At 39.6% G+C, this 18,573-nt stretch overlaps 1 long non-coding RNA gene across 1 annotated transcript; it reads left to right on the forward strand.

Moving 5' to 3' along the window:
* Positions 1-496: 496 nt before the first annotated feature.
* On the forward strand, positions 497-5,429 carry LOC137770835 (uncharacterized). The gene is made up of 3 exons (XR_011075246.1): positions 497-572; positions 2,354-2,533; positions 5,116-5,429. It is a non-coding gene; the product is annotated as an uncharacterized lncRNA (long non-coding RNA).
* Positions 5,430-18,573: the final 13,144 nt, after the last annotated feature.

The following is an 18,573-nucleotide window of genomic DNA, read 5'->3' on the forward strand; positions in this document are numbered from 1 at the left end:
AATGAGGTTGGTAGTTTGCATCTAGCATCTGATACATAAGATGTAGGTCACAGCATAAAGGTGCTTGTTTCTTCTGGTTCTCATTATGTTCCCATGGCTGCATCTATTTAGCCATGCTTAAATGTTATGAAATGGAAATATATAAAATGGCTGTGATGATTAAAACATTCACAAGCATGGCCTTAGAATAAACATTGCAATGAATGAACAAGTTTACTTACTGAAGCACTGTTTGCAGTAGCAAAAGATTGGAAACAACCCAAATGTAAATCAACAAGGACATAGTTTAAAAAAAAACCCAACTATGGCATATTCATACAATGGAATAGCATATAGCCATTAAAAACAAAAACCAAAGAAAAATTGATATGAAAATATCTCCAGGATAAACTGCATCGTTAAGTTAAAAAAAAAAGTGTAGAGCAGACTATATAACATGCAATCTTTTGTGGAAAAAAGAAAAGGAAATAAAAATACATATTCATGTTTGCTTCTAGAGCCAAAGAAACTCTAAAATGATTAGAAGAAATTAATAAAAGTGATTACCTGTTGGAGTGGTGATGGGAACTGGGGTGAGTGTGACACTTCTTACTGTATATTTTTATATATTATTTGATTCTTGTACCATGTGAATATATTGCCATTAAAATTAAATAAAATATAAAATATAAATGATGATAACAATTATATTTCATGTAAGAAATACACTCAGTCTGTTAGTTGATACAATAAAGAAATGAAAATTGTTTTGGATTTGTACCCATTTGGGGGAATTGGTCTTTGGTATAGCTATTAAGTGTTTGCAGAAATAACATGTAAAGTTATGTAAGGTGACAGCAGCAGCAGCTGAATCAGAGTTCCTTGGTTGGTCCCATGTCATTCAGGAGGCTTTCTGGACCAGGCAGTTAGGGTTAATGTGCTTTTGTTCATCTTCTTTTCAGATTATAGGGCTCAGGGTACATCAAATCATTTTAGTGAAGCTTCTGTTTTGATGCAAAGTGTTTCAGCCTTGTCCTCTTAGTTCAAGTTAAATCAATTAAACGTCTCTTAATAATTTCAAGGCAAAGTGGTTTCAGAGAACTAGTAAGTGACTTGCCCACAGCTCACTTATTCACCAAATTAATTAAACTTGTTAACAAATGTAAACTATAGAATTGCAAATATTGAACAGTCTTGGCTGCCTTGGCCTGGTTCATTCATCTTCCTCATTAATATTAACCACTCTTTCCTGTGTGGTTAAATTTATGTTGTGAACAGAGTTGAAAAGGCTTTGCTTATGGTACATTTTAAAAATCAGATATATCTTTACCTAAAAAAAAACATCATCATCAAAAGTATTATTGATTATGAACTGTATCAAGAGAATTTACATAAATTCGACCACTATCTTCTAGGGATTTACAGTGACAGATTTAATTTAAAATTGAAGCTAAATAATATAGATTCAATAGTTATTGTGAAAGTTCTCTGTGAAGTGCACCATACAAACGTATGGCATTTTTGGGGGCATGCTTGTAACATAAAAATAATATTTTAAAAAGATAGAAAATAACAGAGGATGAATGGGCAATTCAGGTTGGGGAAGATGGATGAAAGTAGTTCTAATAAACAATCAGCTTTCAGCTAGATAAAAAGGCCCTATAAATGTTCAGGTTACTAACTGATACTTACCAATCACTTGGTAATCATGTACCTAATAAGAGTAAGCACTAATGGCTCAAGGAACTGCGAGTCAAGTTATGAAGTTTTATTAAGATGTTTTCTCTGCTTGTCTTCAATTATTTAGAGCCAGTCTAGTTTTCCTTCAAAATTAAAGTCTGGAGATCCAGTTAATTTATGTGACTGGACATTTAAAAACAAATGTCCTCTCTACCTGTATGTACCATGACTGAGAAAGAGTACTGTATGTTTCCACAGCGCTTTGTTGAAACACAACCATTTTTCTAAACTTATTAAAATAATGTGCAATGGAAAGAGCCTTGTCCCTGAGCTCTGAAACTTAGACAGCCATCAAATTCCCATTTTCCTCACTCTCCTAGCCCACCTACTACTCCAGCTACCTCTTCAGTAGCTGTAAGGAAGCTCTCTTTCACTTTTACCTAAACCCCTTGGCAGTTGGACACAAAGCCAAGACCCAAGATCAAAGAAAGTCTAAGAGAATGAAGTATTCAGGGTACAGAATAATAATACATACAGGTATCCCTTGCTTTTCAGAAGTTCGCTTTGTGACACATCACTTTTACAAAAGACCTAAATTAGTACCTGTTTTTGTTAACTAAAAGAAATCTGAGGAGTATTTTTGCTTTTACAAAAAACGGTGAAAAGCGAAAATAGCATCAGTGTTTTTTTGCAGTGAGCCGTTATAGAGGCAGCATGTACCCCATCTCGAGCGGCGAGAGTGGCACCACAAGCTCCTTCCCCAGGAACTACACTCTGCATCTCAGCGTCAAGCTGCCATCCCTTTGTGTCTGTGAGCATCTGTGCTTTATCTCCATTTATTTTGTGCGTCCCTGTCAGCAAGATGTGTCTTAAGGTAATTGATTCTTGCTTTACACCATTTCTGCTTGTGAAAGTTTTAATAGGAAATCTTTACTTTCGGAGAGTGGGGAAACTTGTATTCAGCTTCTTGGATAATTATCATAGAACTGTCCCTAAACCTGGAATCTCAGGGGCCATTCAAGAAATAATCTCTTTCTGGTATCTGGTTGTCTGGGACCTATTTTATTTTGATGTGCAGCCCCTAGATATTATTCAGCATTGTTCAGGAGCCAGGTACAGCTACTTGTAAAAGGATGCATGATGAATAGCCTGCTACCTTTCCTGGTTGGGGTCTGGGACCTATAGCCACCGTCAGGCCTGACCACCATCTAACCTTCTCCCTCTCCATCTTCTACTCTTTTCTTTCTGCCTCTGATCTTCTTTCCTTCTCTATATTTATTTTCCTATACAAAACTTACCTTTCCTTCAAGGCCCCAGTTGTATATCACCTTACTTTGAGAAAAAACACATTTTGATAGAACCAGCACTTAGGAATTTAATAACTTACCAGTGGGAATGACTCAGGTTAAAGTAATTATGAGCATTCCAAGTAGAGTGACTTTTTCCTCACGGGATAGGTATTGTCTCATTAGAGTGGACAATATACACATTTTAATTTCTGAATGTCTACACTCAGGGTGCAGTTATTTCTTAATTATCTGCATAAGAGGCATCAACCAAATGAATAATTTGAAAACTGGCATTGGAATGCACAATACAATTTTTTTCTCCCAGAAGCTTGTTTTACTAATTACATTTGGTTTGAACTTGTATTAAAACAAATACTTCTCTAGAGTACATACCAAACTGCTTCTAAGGAGAGCAATCTAGAAATAGTTGGAACATGGGCAGAGGCCACAGGAAAATGAAAAATGCTCAGAATCAGAAGATTCAACATTGAGTCAATTATTTATTTTTTCCTTGCTATATTCCAAAACAGATTTTGAGGTGGAAAAATAGCTGTGGCTCACACTGGGAGGATTATGCCTTTTGAGGCCCAAATATGATTCTAGCTCTTGTCCAGTGTAGCATATTGCTGTCTGATAATAACAACAACAGTAACCACTCCTGGATGGCCCACAGTGTCAAGGACTGTGCTAAATTCTTAACATGGTTTACCTCATTTAATCCTCAAATTACTTGTTGTCCTAATTTTACAGATCAGGCTCAGAGAGATTAATTACCTTGCCCAAAGTCACACAGCTAGTACGTGGTGGAACCCAGTTTGTGTGGCCCCACTGCCTGTGTTCCTAACACCTTCACCCTATTGCCTCTGATTTTGTTGACGATACGCTATGCAGCTATGACTGCTTTCTATTAAAAACATCTGGGCATTTTTAAAGATCTGAAGCACTGTCTACATTGAACAGGAAAGAAGCAGGCTTTGTTGATGTCAAATTCTCCCATCTGAGAAACGGGTTGTAATCATCTTACCAGGACAGTTTTGAGAAAACAAGTGGAACCCCAAACCTTTGATGATTGCCCAGACACACTGGTTCCAGAAAAGTGTAAAGTCTTCAGATACCTTTATATCCGCATGGTCTTGGCTTGACCAAAGGACCTGGCTGTGGAACTCCTTACCTAGAGTTGCTCCTTCCTGTTCGCCATCGCATTCCTTGCCTTGTACTATCTGCTGCTAAATGGATCTCCCTCAATCAGCCATGGGCTGCGCCTCAGCCCTAGGATGGGAAGTACCTCTTGGTGGGCCTTACAATCCACGCTACTGTGTAGGCTCAGCTGTCCAGGTGGTAACCAACTTGTCATTGTCCTCCCAGTTCAACGTCCTGAACTTAGCTACCACCCATCCTCCCCAGTTACGGTTGCTGAGGATGCAATAGTGTTTGACACCACCTGTGACCTTTGGCACAACTTCAACTCAAATGTACCCTCTTGGAGGAAAGTTCCTTAGTGCAAAGTCTTTACCTACACCTCTTTTTTCCATCCTGCTGCCTTCTATCCTCCAATTTCCTGTATCTTAATAGTCAAAGGCCAATAAATATTAAGTTTTAGCTCTTAGCTAATATCAACGTTTCCTATAGTGGTGAAGTTTTTGGTAGTTACTCAAAACTGTTAGAGTCGATTGTTTGCAGTTTTGTTTTTTAACGGGGGAGAAAGAACCGAACTTACAATAGCGTGACTCTTCCTTAGCACGCACTTCCCTGCCTTGTGGAAACGGCTGTAACGATGCACAGTATCTAAATCATGTAGTGCAAATCACTACTTTCTCAAGAAGCAGGGACTTAATGCATGTGTTATTTTAAAATTGTTTTCAGCCTGAGATTGGCATACTTAATTGCTTTTTAAGTACCCTTGTTAAAGCATCAAGGATACTGTTGATGGTGTTTAAGCATCTTTGGGTGGGCTGCTGTCATTAAGAAGCAAGGTTGGCATTTTCCTCTCTAACCTCGAACTTGATGGTTTTAATATCTGGGCTATTAAATTTACACCAGGAAGAACTGGTGGATAAATCTTTTACCAAGCAATTTAAGTAAACAACAGAAATAAAGAAAAGGGTAAAGCTTTTAGCTTTCAGCATATCCTCCAAGGACTGTCCTCTATTTTTGTGGCATTGCACAGAGTTGTTTGAAGCAGAAGATGCTATATTTGAGGTTGATTTTTTGTGGAATCAGCTTCTGAATTCAACCCTGAAGCGAATGCTTTGGCTTCAAGTGTGGTGTTGATGAATTACCGAAGAAATTTCAATTGGAGGTAAAAATCTTAAATATTCTTTATTTCTTTTTTGGAGGACAAGAATAACTCCTTTGGGGAAAAAAAAGAAAACAAAATAAAACTGACGTACTTTGCTTTGTTTAAAAATATTGCTTTGGTCTTTTCCCCACCCTAAGAGTCCAAGGGCCCTGTAAACATTCATCCTTCATTCAGCAAACATTCATGGGCCATCTACTGCTTTCCAAGTACTATTCCCTGTGCCAGGAAGTATGGAGATGATATTCCAGAAGGACACATCCCTGGAAGCTTCTCTGTATCCATTCAATGATAACTTATCTAAAGAAACTTTGGCTCAGACTAAAATGTCTTAGGAGAGTTGTGAAAAATAAAGATACAGAGTTTTTTCTTTGATACGCATTTCAACATGGAATCTGTTTGAAGATGCGTTCCCATTTCTCTGTGGTAAGATATACAACAAAGGAACACAGGGTGTTTTTGGAGAACTTGCCTGCTTCCTGTTGTTGAAATAAAGTCATATGAAATAAAAGCACTGTTCAAGTTTGGGATTATTGGTGACAAAGACTGTGTTATCTGTGACAGAGAAAATATGCAATTTTCCCCCTCAGGCATGATGTACATTTATTAGAGTGTTTATCAAATAATTTGGTTTTGCAATACATTATCAGAAATTAGTGAGATTGGTTATGGACTTAATTATGCGTTTCTAAAAAATGATTTTAGTCTGCTCTCAAACATTTTGAAGTGGACCTTTCTTATGGTTACCAAATTGTATGAAAGCACATTGCCCTCATTGCATAAGGGTCACAGGTGGAACGTAGCAGGGCTGAAATGAAGGGTAATGGAAAAATCCAGTACTTGTGTTTGCTACTTAAATGTCATGGCTGGGTAAATGGATTTCTCTACTTCCTAGCACTCGGCTTCTACTACATTAGTGTGGCAGCAATTAGAGAGGAGAGGTTGCCCTACAAATTGGCTTGGCGAACCATGTAGTTCATCTTTTTATTGTGCAAAACAGAAAAAATTGCTTCTAATCAATCCACTTCAACTTTTAGTCTAAAAATTATTTACCATCCCATCAGCTGAAAGTACCTATGAAATATTCTATTTGAATCAACTGAAGGAAAGAGGTATTTGTATCAATAAGCTGATTATGGTTATGGGGGCACAATCTTACCATGGAAGCAATAAAGAGACCGCATTATTATTGAGGTGTCCTTGCCAAATTGATTAATGCTTTTAGGAGAATTAATCTACATTTCAAATATAATTGGGCTCTTATTAACTAAATCAGAAATGTACCACTTCGTGGCTGTGATGCTCAAAAGAGACAGGTTTTCCTCCAGAATAGAACATTATTCATTTTGAACTTTTTGTAATCTTTGCATTTGTTTCACATGATTGATTAATCCCTCTGCTTTGTAATTGCCCTAGGAGGTAACATTTGAGGGTGCTTAGATGAAAGTTTATTATTCTTAATTTTTTCAGAGCGTAAATTAACAGAGAACTGATGTGAGGTACAAGGAAATTTGACTCATTTCTACTTTGCCCATCAGCACACTCAAGGATTTTAAGAAGTGAATAAATGAATTACATCTCTAAATGAAATGTAATCATCATTTTGAGGTAGTACAAACTATAAGAGTATTGTCCTTTAAACTGTGCCTTACACAGCTAGCTTCATTGGGAAAACACGAAGAATCAGGCAGCCTGTGCTGGAAACTGGGATGTTGTAGGCTGAGAAACCTTAGCCTCGTTTGAGAAGAAACCTCACTCCCAGCTCCAAATCTGGTAAACATTGTTTGGCGTCTCAAAAGCCAAAGATTTCTTATGCAGCAGGAGTCCAAACTTCTGAACCAAAAATCTTAGCAGAGAAGACCAAAAAATCTGTTGAAACCAATTTTTTTTCCCCAACAAGTTCTAATTTTTCTCACTGGTGAAACTAAAATCATCTACATTTTAAAAATTTTTTTAAAGGTTGGTTCTTTAAAGGGGAAACTCTCTTCTTTTAGATGAATGTTAATTTCACAATGGAGGATTAGGCGATGTCTGCAGATAATGTCATGTCTTATTTGGGGTAGTGGTTTAAATTCTAGGCTTGCCTTTCAAAAGAAGCCCTTTAACCCTTGTAAAAAAAAATAAATAGAACTCCATCTGAGAGGCCTCCCCTTTTGTGTTTTCTCCCTGACTTCCCCTCGTGCCTCCAAACAGGGACTACTTATGTGCTGGTTTATGCTTACAGAGAGAAAGGAAGGAGCAGCTGGCTTCTGCTTTGATTTGAGTGCCATTCCTCTTTCTCAGATCCTCTCTTCTTACCAGGGCCACATATGTTATTAACACTCAAATAAAGCTTGCTACCTCTTGCAAGTTAAGAGGGTTTCGCCGAAGCGGACATTGTGCATTTGGTGCATATGAGACAGCCTGTATCCTGTTCCTTCAGTCCTCTACTCCCACCCAGACAGGACTCATTAGAAAACCGAAGGGCTAGGGTTCAGGAAGCAGGGAAGAAGAAAGGATGAGGGAAGGACTCCCAAGTGCAGTGCTTTATGCAGACTTAGGCCTCTTGGGTAACCTCATCCCTGTAGAAGGATGGCTGCCTAGAGGATTTTACATGGGGGTCCTTCTACTTGCTGGTTAGACCCAAATGTTGCCTTCCAGGCTTCCCCTGTCTTCAGGGGTTGTTTATATCTTTTGAATTTAGTTCCAAGTCACAACCTGTCAGGGTCTCTCTTCCCTGCAAAGATGAGAAGTTTGACCCAATGGATGACCTTCTTGGGTCCCTTCCAGTGCTAACATTTAATAACATTTAATCTTGCAAGTGCAGACCACCAATGTATCAAACATTCCAGAAAACACAAGGTGTGGATAATCAGAACTGAAAGGAAGGTCCCAAATCCATGTGGAACACAATAGTACATGTTTTCTTTAACATTCTCTCCTGTGTACACACAGAGCTCAAGTTTTATTTGCTTCCAAGTCAGGCCTGCCCAAAGACCTGGTTAGCTCTGGTTAAACAGTTCAGACACAAGCATCCCCCAGGGCAACAATGAACTGCGCATGTTCGTAAATAAAACCGGTTTCCCACATTAAGAAATGACTGTTCTTTCTCACATCCTTGCTGAAATGTTTTGTTTGCTGAAAAGTGGGTGGGTGGGTGGGGAGGTAGAGAGGGCTATGAGAGGTTTCATGGGAAAATGTGCAAAAATATAAACAAAGATATCTGTGCTATTCATCTGCTAAGAGAGACTACAGCTAACTTGTATTTGTTTTGTAGGTTCCTTTCTTCCTTCTTTCCTTCCTTCCTTTTTTTCCCAGAAAAAATACCTCTGGCAGCAAATGCTTAGGCACCTGTAGAGGTCAGAACCTCGGTGCAGATCACTGAAAATAAGGTCACGATAATCTCTGCCTTGGGAATTCATTCCACTCCCCACCCGCAAAAGGTTTACTTTATTTTGTATTTCTCCTGGGTTAATTAAAAAATAAAAATAGTAGTTAGTAACATTATTGTCTAGTTCCTCCTCTCACACCCCATTAAGAGGGAGCTAGGTTGAGCAGGGGAGCGGTTGACACAGTTGATGACCACAGAGCACTGAAACTTCACGGGGCTAATTGGAAGTCTCTTGGCTGGTGCGGGTCCTAAACCTTTCCTTAGACAGGAAGCGCTGTGAACCGGGAAACTGACCTGCACCAGCCAGGGACTGTCTGCAAACCACTAGAAAGAGGGCGATGTTCTGTGAGCTTGGAAACCCACGACACCTGGAAATCACTGGAATTAGGCCTTGCAGTTTCGGCTTCTTGAGGGCAAAACAAGGTCTCCAGTGGTCCAGTTAGAGCGCTTCTGTTTTCCTGCCCTTTCGGAGCCTTAACGTGCCTGCTCCGCCCGGGTGCAGGTTACTCTGGGCAGACCCTTCTTCTGGTGTTACGGATCAGTGAGGGGGAAGAAGGAGGGAGAAGCTTTCGCGCCGCAGGCTTAGCTGTGCGGGAGAGACCTGACCCCCACCCAGGCACTTACCCAGCCCCTTTCATTGGCTAAAAAGAAAAAATGCTTTTACATACCCAATGGAGACAGAGGGTGGGATTGGGTTTGTCGGCCTAAGAGGAAGAAGAGAGGGCTTGTTTACGAATTTATGATAACCTGAGATTGAAGGATTAACGGTTTTTCCTTGCCTTTTTGGAAAGCAGACTTGGAGCCTTCCTCCTCTTTTAGTTCCGTTGACACTTCCAATTTTACACTGTGTGATTTTAGATGAGGGACATTTCCTTAAAAACAAACAACAACAGCAAAAAACCCCCCAACAAAATCGATATATAAATTAAGTAAATAAGTCACATGGCATATTAAATTTAATTGAAAATCGAGTAACATTTTCCAAGTTTCACTATGGCAGCACTTGCAGGATTTTTTTTTTTTTAATTTTATTTATTTATTTTTATTTTTGGCTGCCTTGGGTCTTTGTTGCTGTGCACGGGCTTTCTCTACTTGTGGCGAGTGAGGGCTACTCTTCCTTGCGGTTCCCGGGCTTCTCATTGGGTGGCTTCTCTTGCTGCAGAGCACAGGCTCTAGGCGTGCGGGCTTCAGTGGTTGTGGCACTCAGGCTCAGTAGTTGTGGCTCACGGGCTCTAGAGCGTAGGCTCAGTAGTTGTGGTGCATGGGCTTAGTGGGATCTGCCTGGACCAGGGCTCGAACCCGTGTCCCCTGCACTGGCAGGCGGATTCTTAACCACTGCACCACCAGGGAAATCCCTACTTGCAGGATTTTAATCTAACATTTAACCCTAACAAAATCCTGTGATGCTCCTTGGGAATGGTTTTACTTTTGAAAAAAATTCCTTTTTCCATTTGGTGGGAAATTTCTGTGTTTATCATAAGCTTAATGCTAAGGATGGAGAATTCTGGTGAGTTTTATTTTAATTAATTAATTAATTAATTTTGAATTTTATTTATTTATTTATTTATATTCAGCAGGTTCTTATTAGTTACTTATTTTATACATATTAGTGTATATATGTTACTCCCAATCTCCCAATTCATCCCCTCCACCCCCGCTTTCCCCCCTTGGGGTCCATACGTTTGTTCTCTACATCTGTTGTCTCCATTTCTGCCTTGCAAACCGGTTCATCTGTTCTGGTGAGTTTTAAATAGTATTACACTATTTATCATATGCTTGGAACCAATTAAAATTTATGTTTTACATATGTCTATGTATACATATGTGTGTGTGCATCTATATATCTATATGAATACATAGAATCTTAGAATTCTAGACTAGGGCTGACAGTGGCCTTCATACCGAGTGAGCAGCCCAACTCACTCACTTGACAAATGGGCTGATCTCACAAAGCAATTTCTTGTCTTTTCTTTGGAGATAGTGCATTTCTGTTCTTTCTGCAGTGGAGTGTTTTCTAAGAATTATTTCATGCCAAATCATGTTGATGACATGCCAGCAGCAATATAGTGTTTAGGTGACTTCAACTCATGCTTTTGAAGCATTTAGAATTAATTTTAACCTCCACATTTCTGTTTTCCAAAGAAACATACACACATACACACACACACTCCCGGGTTCAGAATTTGCTTACAGGCAGTGTTAACCAAACAGGTGCAATGAGTTATCTTGTTTATTCCTGTTCTTTCCCTGTATCCCAAGACAGACACTGGAGGTGGGTGGGCTGCAGGCTCTTTCCAAAGGTCTATGAGGCATTTTAGGATGTATGAGTTTGTGATGGTGATCTTGGGAAGGGGCTGTTTAATGAGGAGAACTCCACAGTGAGCGGAAAAACTTTTTGAGAAGATTTCTCATTTCTCTGCAATTGCTGAGCAAGTGCCAGCGTCCGTTTCTTCCTCAGGCTCTGGGGACCACGAAGAACTCTTTTGGGAAGGGAATCTTTAGTGGGCACACTCTCACATTTCTCCAAATATTATAAAGATATGGTGATGCTGAGATTTACACACATAGGTTAGGGATGATGGTGAGCACTCAAATTTCCTAAATATTATTTAAAATTTGTAAAATACCGTTAAGCTCCCTATTTAAAAAACCATTTTATGCCAGTGGTTATAGCTGTGGTGGTGTCAAATATTTCTTTTTCTGTGCAACTCCTGTAACTGTCAACATTAATAAGAATAATCATGGCACAACTTATTGAGTATATATTCTATTCCAGACACAGTGCTAAGTACTTTACATGCATTATTTCATTTAGTATTTGCAACAGTCCTATGAGGTAGGTATTTTTTTTTACAAATGAGCAAATTGAAGTTCAGAGAGGTGAAATAAGTTGCCTGAGCTCACATGGTAATAAGAAATAGAACTGGGAACCAAATTGACTCCAGAAACAGAGTTTTCAATCTTTGTTACATCATTTTATTCCAGAGGATTTTTAGATTTCATTTACCTGGTCAAATTAGAGCAACAGCTTTTAGTTTTCAACTGTGTTCTAACACAGTTTTTTCTTATTTTGATATAGCTTTAACATTTGAAGAAAAACAATTTATGTTCATAATAACAAAGACATTTGCTTAGCACTTAGTTTCTAAAGCCCAGTCCTATACTTGTTCTCACTAATCCTCATGTCCATACTGCAAGGCAGTATATGGAAAAGATCCCTAGACCACTAGCATCAGATTTAGAGTTTAGAAACTGAGATGCTAGTTTAAAATGCAGATTTCTGGGTCCACCATAGACTGGGATAAGAATCTGGGCAGTCAGATGGGACTCAGGAAATTGCCTTCTAATAACCTTTCAAGTATATGAATGAATAGAAAGAGAAACATGAATTTTGGAATCAAACCTTGATTTCTATCCCAGTTTTAGCTCTTTTTAATTGTATGAACTTAGGCAAGCTGTAGTGAAGATTAAATTGATACTGTGTGTAAACACAGTAATGTTTAAGAGTACTAATAGCGAGGAAAACTAATGCTTTTGGAGAATTTACTATATGCCAGACACTGTGCTAAGCACGTTACATCTGTCAATTCATTGAAGCTTCACAGCAACCACATAAGGGAGGGCTGTCATTATTTCTAATCTACAGAAGAGGAGGCTGAAGCACAGAGATTAAGCTGAGCCAGGATTTGGTAGCAGGGAGTCTGGCTCCAGGACTGTGTCCTTAACCTCAATATCGGCTGTCTCTCATGGTAGGTATTTACTGACTGTTACTTCCCTTTGGACCATCTTACAAAAATGACAGCAACAAAAACTGATAAAAATGCTAGATGCAAAACAATGAGAGCCTTTTCCTTTTGGCCCAGAACATGTAAGCACTACATGGTACATTTCTCTTTAAGATTATTCATTCAGTCCAGGATCAGAGGTGTGTGTTAGGTAAGACCTGGCAGAGATCTGCTTGGGTTATCTGATGGCTTGGTTTTTGCACAGGATTACTCAAAATCTAAATCGTGGACTTGCAAAATCAACATCACCTGGAGGCTTGTTAGAAAGGCAAATTCTTGGGCCCCATCCAAGACCAATGAACTAAAATCTCTGGGCATGGGGCCCAGCAATCCGTTTTGACAAGTTCTGCAGGTGACATTGATGCATCCTAAGGTCAAGAACCACTGGTTTACAACATGGAGCCAAAAGCTTTTTTTTTTTTTTCTTTAGGGTCTATAAAGGAAGTAAAAATGTTGACATGTCTTTACTCTTTGACAATTTAGCTAGAATTATGGTTGTTCTTGGGAGACAGGGTATTCATTGAGGGAACAGAGAATGCCTCTGTTCAGGCACTACTAGTATTGGACCTACAAATATACAAATCAGACGAAGTCCTAGTGCCCATAAGGTTGCAGTCTAGTGAGACGGAAAAGATGGGTACATCAGACCAGAACATGGTGCAGGCAGGGCTATGATGGAGCATGCACAAAGCACTCTTTAAAAAAAAATTAATTAATTAATTTTTGGCTGTGTTGGGTCTTCGTTGCTGCGTGCCGGCTTTCTCTAGTTGTGGCGAGCAGGGGCTACTCTTTGTTGCATTGCGTGGGCTTCTCATTGCGGTGGCTTCTCTTATTCCGGAGCACAGGCTCTAGGTGCCCAGGCTTCAGTAGTTGTGGCTCGGGGGCTCTAGAGCGCAGGCTCAGTAGTTGTGACGCACTAGGGCTTAGTTGCTCTGCGGCATGTGGGACCTTCACGGACCAGGGCTCGAACCTGTGTCCCCTGCATTGGCAGGTGGATTCTTAACCACTGCGCCACCAGGGAAGTCCACACAAAGCACTTTTGCTGGAGCTGAGATCTGGCAGGGAGGTTATCACCAAGGTTAATCTTAGTGGGGCCTTGAAGGGTAAAGAGACTTGCCCTAGATAGAGATGGTTAACAGAACTTACTGAAAAATTCGGACTAACTTCAATTAAGGGTAGAATGACAACAGTTATGAGGACTTTCCCCTCAAAGCAGGACATTGTGGGGGAACTACTTCTTAGTGGCTATGTATAACACTACACTGTGGATATGGAATCTAGGTGCAGAGGGTATTTCAGAGTGTAGAGAAGTACCTAACCTACACCAAATGGTGGGTTAGGTCGGATTAGGGAAGGCTTCCTGGAGGAAGAAGTCAGATACCCAGGGCTGAATCTGAAAAAATGGGTATAAATTACACAGATAAAAGGTTTTCCACATTTCTAGGGCAGCTGAGTCCAGAAACAATATGTAAAGGACAGCGCTTCCCAACTTTTAGCAAGTGGTGACTCTTGAGACAAATGTAACATTTGCAAGGCACCCTGGGGCAATACAATAACATTTGTGGCACTCAGGTTGCCACTCCCTGGTTTAGGGAGTGTAAGCTGTTTACAATAACCAGAGTGTATAGGAAGAGGCTGAGAGGGAGGTTTGGAGAGCTAGGAATGGGAGGTGGCAGACATCATCTTCTCAGGAATTATTTCAATGTATGAATTGAGATCAAATAGCCACTTCAAAGGAAATTAAATTTATTAAAAAAAAATTTTTTTTTTAGCCAGTATTTCTTACAGAGCACTGGGAAGCAGCTGGCTTCTCCTCCAGCAGGTGAGGTGTTGAAAGTACTTTTTTCTTGCCCCTTTGGGTGTGTCAGGGAAAGAGGTTTTCTCCTCTCCTCGGATCCACAGGGGAGGCTGTGCGCTGTTGCAATGAGATGGTAAGACTCCAAAGGAGCGAGTGCCGGAAATCGTGGTTTCCACGAATGAAGACTCCACTATTCATTTTCTCTGTGCAGGATGAGAAATGTCAAACCTTGCTCCGTTGAAAACGCCTTTGATCAAATTCATCTGGGCTTTCATTTTAAAAGCCACGCTTTCTGGGAAATAGAATTGGTACAGTTTAAATATAAATCTCATCTAAAAGTTATATCATGGGAACTATGTAACTTAAATATTTTGTATTCATTTCCCTATATGTGTCTCTTTTCTTAGACTCAGACCTGCCAGCCAGGTTATATAGGGACACTCTATCTGCCCAAAAAAAGGGACACTGGGGCCTTGGCCACTAGACGATTTCCTCTGCCTCCCTTCCATGCTGGGCCTTCTTTTATAAATCTGAGCACAGAGAGCAGAAGCAGCAGGAGAGGTGACGAGATTTATATCAGAAAAGCTCTAAAAAAGTTTTTGATGGGGAGGACCGAAATGAGGAGAACAAATTTTAAAAATATTTTTAATTGCTTTTTAAAAACGGACTGTGTTTCTGAGAACGTGTGTCTATGAAGCACTGAACCACAGGGAGCTGGAGTGTTGCTGGGCTGTAGAAGCGTAATTTTACTTGAGCTTCAGAAAAGCGTGCATTTGTCAGTCTTTTAGAGTTCAATGTGTCCTTTGCTTTTCACCATAAGGTCACTGGTAAGACTTAAAAGAGATGGTTGGGCAGAAGAGAAGGGGGGAAGGACGCAATCCAAGAGCTTGTAGTAAAGGTTCTATGGGGGCATATTTTCCTGAGGGTGGTGAAGTAAATGAGGGGGGGAAGCGTCTAGAATAACTTTAATTTCTTTCATTAAGTTAGTCTATAAAATGATAAAGGATGATTTTGTTACCAAATTAGATGTGAGGCCCCCCTCTTGGAGCCCTAGCTGAACTGAAGCCCCCCCTGTCTTGGTCAGGGAGTTCTTTCCTGCCTGGGTTCATGCTGCCAATAATGAAACTGAGTTTGGTACAAGCCAGACAGTCTTTTATTCTATGGCCAGAGAATGGAGAAGGGGAACTCATGCTCTAAAGGCACCTTCTCCCCGGAGGGAGGGAGTAAGGGAATTCCAGGGGTTAGGAGGCAGACAGGTCATCAGGCTCTAGCAAAAGGGTGGAGATGTCCAAGGGCAGCTGGGGCATGCGCAGTCTTCCACACTGCTTTGCACACGGCACGAATTGTGCCTAGCAGAGTACAAATCCCTGCTTCGGGCGGAGATCTTAGCACGGTAATGAAGCAAAGGTAACTCTTGATACCTCCAGGTTTCATCTGTGCAGGCGCCTTCCTGTGGTCAAGTCAGAGCCCGCTCTGGGGGGTTGACCACTGCATATCTCTCAAAGCATGTATCTCTCACAGGACAGCTGCAAAGCATCTCTGCCAAACACCAGGTACTTTCGAAACAAACACAGAGATAGATCAGGCAAGTGTCCTTCAGCTCTCAGGAGTTGGTATGGAAACACAGAGATAAATCAAGGCAAGGAAAGTGGTGACCCTTAGTCCACTTTGCCTGCCATCTTGGAGGTAGCTGGTTCAGTCTGGTTTTGTCACTGGCCTTTGTGGTATCCTGTTGATAAAACACAACTGGCCCGTGTGGTTAAAAAAAAAGAAAAAAGTTTCCGTGCCTGGGCCTGAGCCGCACAGCATGGGTGACAATTTCATGTGTTCTATTTTTTCCTACTTTAAACTAGAAGTTGGTAGCAGAGTAGAGATTTCTTCTGAGGAATTGAGGACAAAATCTTCATGTTGTGAGGTCAAGTTTGGGTGAGAAGGGATGAGAGGACTGAACAGAGAGGATGGGATTTATATCATTAGCTTTTCAAAACAGTTATGGCAAAATATACATAATATAAAATTTACCATCTTAACCATTTTTAAGTGTAAAATTCAGTAGCATTAAGTACATTCACATTGTTGTGTAACCAATCTTCAGAACTCTTCTCATTTTGCAAAACTGAACTTCTATACCCATTAAGCAGCTGAAATTCTACACCCATTGCCCCCTTTCTCCAGGCTCTGGCAACCACCCTTCTATTTTTCTATCTCTGTGAATTTGACTACTCCAGGTGCATCATATATGTGGAATAATACAGTATTTCTCTTTTTGTGATTGGTTTATTTCACTTAACATAATGTGCTCAAAGTTCATTCATGCTGTAGCATATGTCAAAATTTCCTTCCTTTTTAAGGCTGAATAATATTTCATTGTATGTACACCACATTTTGTTTATCCATTTATCTCTTGTTGGACACTTGGGTTGCTTCCATTTTTTGGTTATTGTGAACAATGCTACAATGAGCATGAGTGTACAAACATCTCTTCTAAACCCTGCTTTCAATTATTTTGCATATATGCCCAGAAGTGGAATTGCTAGATCATATGTTAATTCTATTTTCAGTATTTTGAGGAACTACCATACTGCTTTCCACAGTAGCCACATCATTTTACATTCCCACCAATAGTGCACTTATGTTCTTTCTTTCTTTCCTTCCTTCCTTTCTCTCTCTTTCTTTCTTTCTTTCTTTTTCTTTCTTTCTTTCTTCTTTCTTTCTTTCTTTCTTCTTTCTTTCTTTCTTTCTTTCTTTCTTTCTTTCTTTCTTTCTTTCTTTCTTTCTTTCTTTCTTTCTTTCTTTCTTTCTTTCTTTCTTTCTTTCTTTCTTTCTTTCTTTCTTTCTTTCTTTCTTTCTTTCTTTCTTTCTTTCTTTCTTTCTTTCTTTCTTTCCCTTTCTTAATAATAGCCATGCTAATATGTGTAAAGTTGTATTAGTAAGCTGTATCTGCAAAACAAACTTAGTATGTTAAAACAACAATCTTGTATTATTGCTTATGAACCTGCAAATGGCAGCTTGGATTAGGGCCAGCTAGGGGGTTTCTCTGGTCTTGGCTGGGCTCATTCACACATCTGTAGTCAAAAGCTGGATCGGTTGGAGGCTGACTAGTTGAGGGAAGGCCCAGCCAGGTGGCTCAACCATGTTACATGCAGTCTCTAATCCTCCAGTAGGTGAGCTTGAGCTTGTTTACATGGTGGTAGGAGAGTTCAGACAGTGACAGTGATATCAAGGCTTTTTGAGACCTGGACTCAGAAATTGCACATCATTTACATCCCATTCACTGAAAGCCATAAAATCCCAGCCGAGATTCACAGAGTGGAGAAATAGATTCTTGATGATAGGAGCTGCTATGTCATCCTGCCAAAAGCTGTGGATACAGGGAAGGGTGAAAAATTGTGGCCATTTTTGCAGTCTACCACATGATTCTAGAATTATGTGGGAGTATTAGAGGTGAGAAATTTTTAGAAGATTGTTGGGGTCCTTAAGATAAGATGGTTGGTTTTGTATGTCTAGTACAGATATTCCAGAATTCTTTAAAATAATCAAAGTAAGAATTAGGGAGCTACGAGTGAATTTTCCTTGTAGTGTTTTTCAGATAACTTTGGGATTTAACCACAGAAGTGCCAAATATTAATTTTTTAAAATAAACTTTTAATTTTGGAGTAATTTTAGATTTGTAAAGTTGCAAAGTTCCTGAATATCCTTTACTCAGCCTCCTCTAGGGTTAACATCTTACATTACCATGGTACATATGTCAAAAATAACAAACCAAAGTTGGTACATGACTATTAAATAAACTCTAGACTTTTACCAGTTTTTCCATTAATGCTCTTTTTCTGTTCCAGGCTATAATCTAGGAAACCACACTTCATTTATACAACTATTACCTTTTTTTTTTTTAAAGAAAAAAAGACTTTATTTTTTAAAGTACTTTTAGGCTCACAGTATAATTGAGGTGAAGATACAGAGATTTCCCTGCCACCACACATGCATAGCCTCCCCCATTATCAACATCTCTCACCAAGGTGGTACAATTGTTACAATTGATGAAACTGCATTGACACATCAGAATCACCCAAAGTCCATAGTTTACATTAGGGTTCACTCTTGGTATTGTACATTCTATGGGTTCGGACAAACGTATAATGACAAGTATCCATCATTATAGTATCATACAGAATAGTTTCACTGCTCTAAAAATACTCTGTGTTCCACCTATTCATCCCTCCCTTCTACTCCCCAACTCCTGGCAAACACTGATCTTTTTGTTATCTCTATAGTTTTGCCTTTTCCAAAGTGTCATATAGTTGGAATCATACAGTATGTAACCTTTTCAGATTGGCTTCTGTTACTTAGTAATATGCATTTAACTTTCTTCCATA

Source organism: Eschrichtius robustus, chromosome 10, assembly GCF_028021215.1.
Source record: "Eschrichtius robustus isolate mEscRob2 chromosome 10, mEscRob2.pri, whole genome shotgun sequence".
Taxonomy (NCBI): Eukaryota; Metazoa; Chordata; class Mammalia; order Artiodactyla; family Eschrichtiidae; genus Eschrichtius; species Eschrichtius robustus.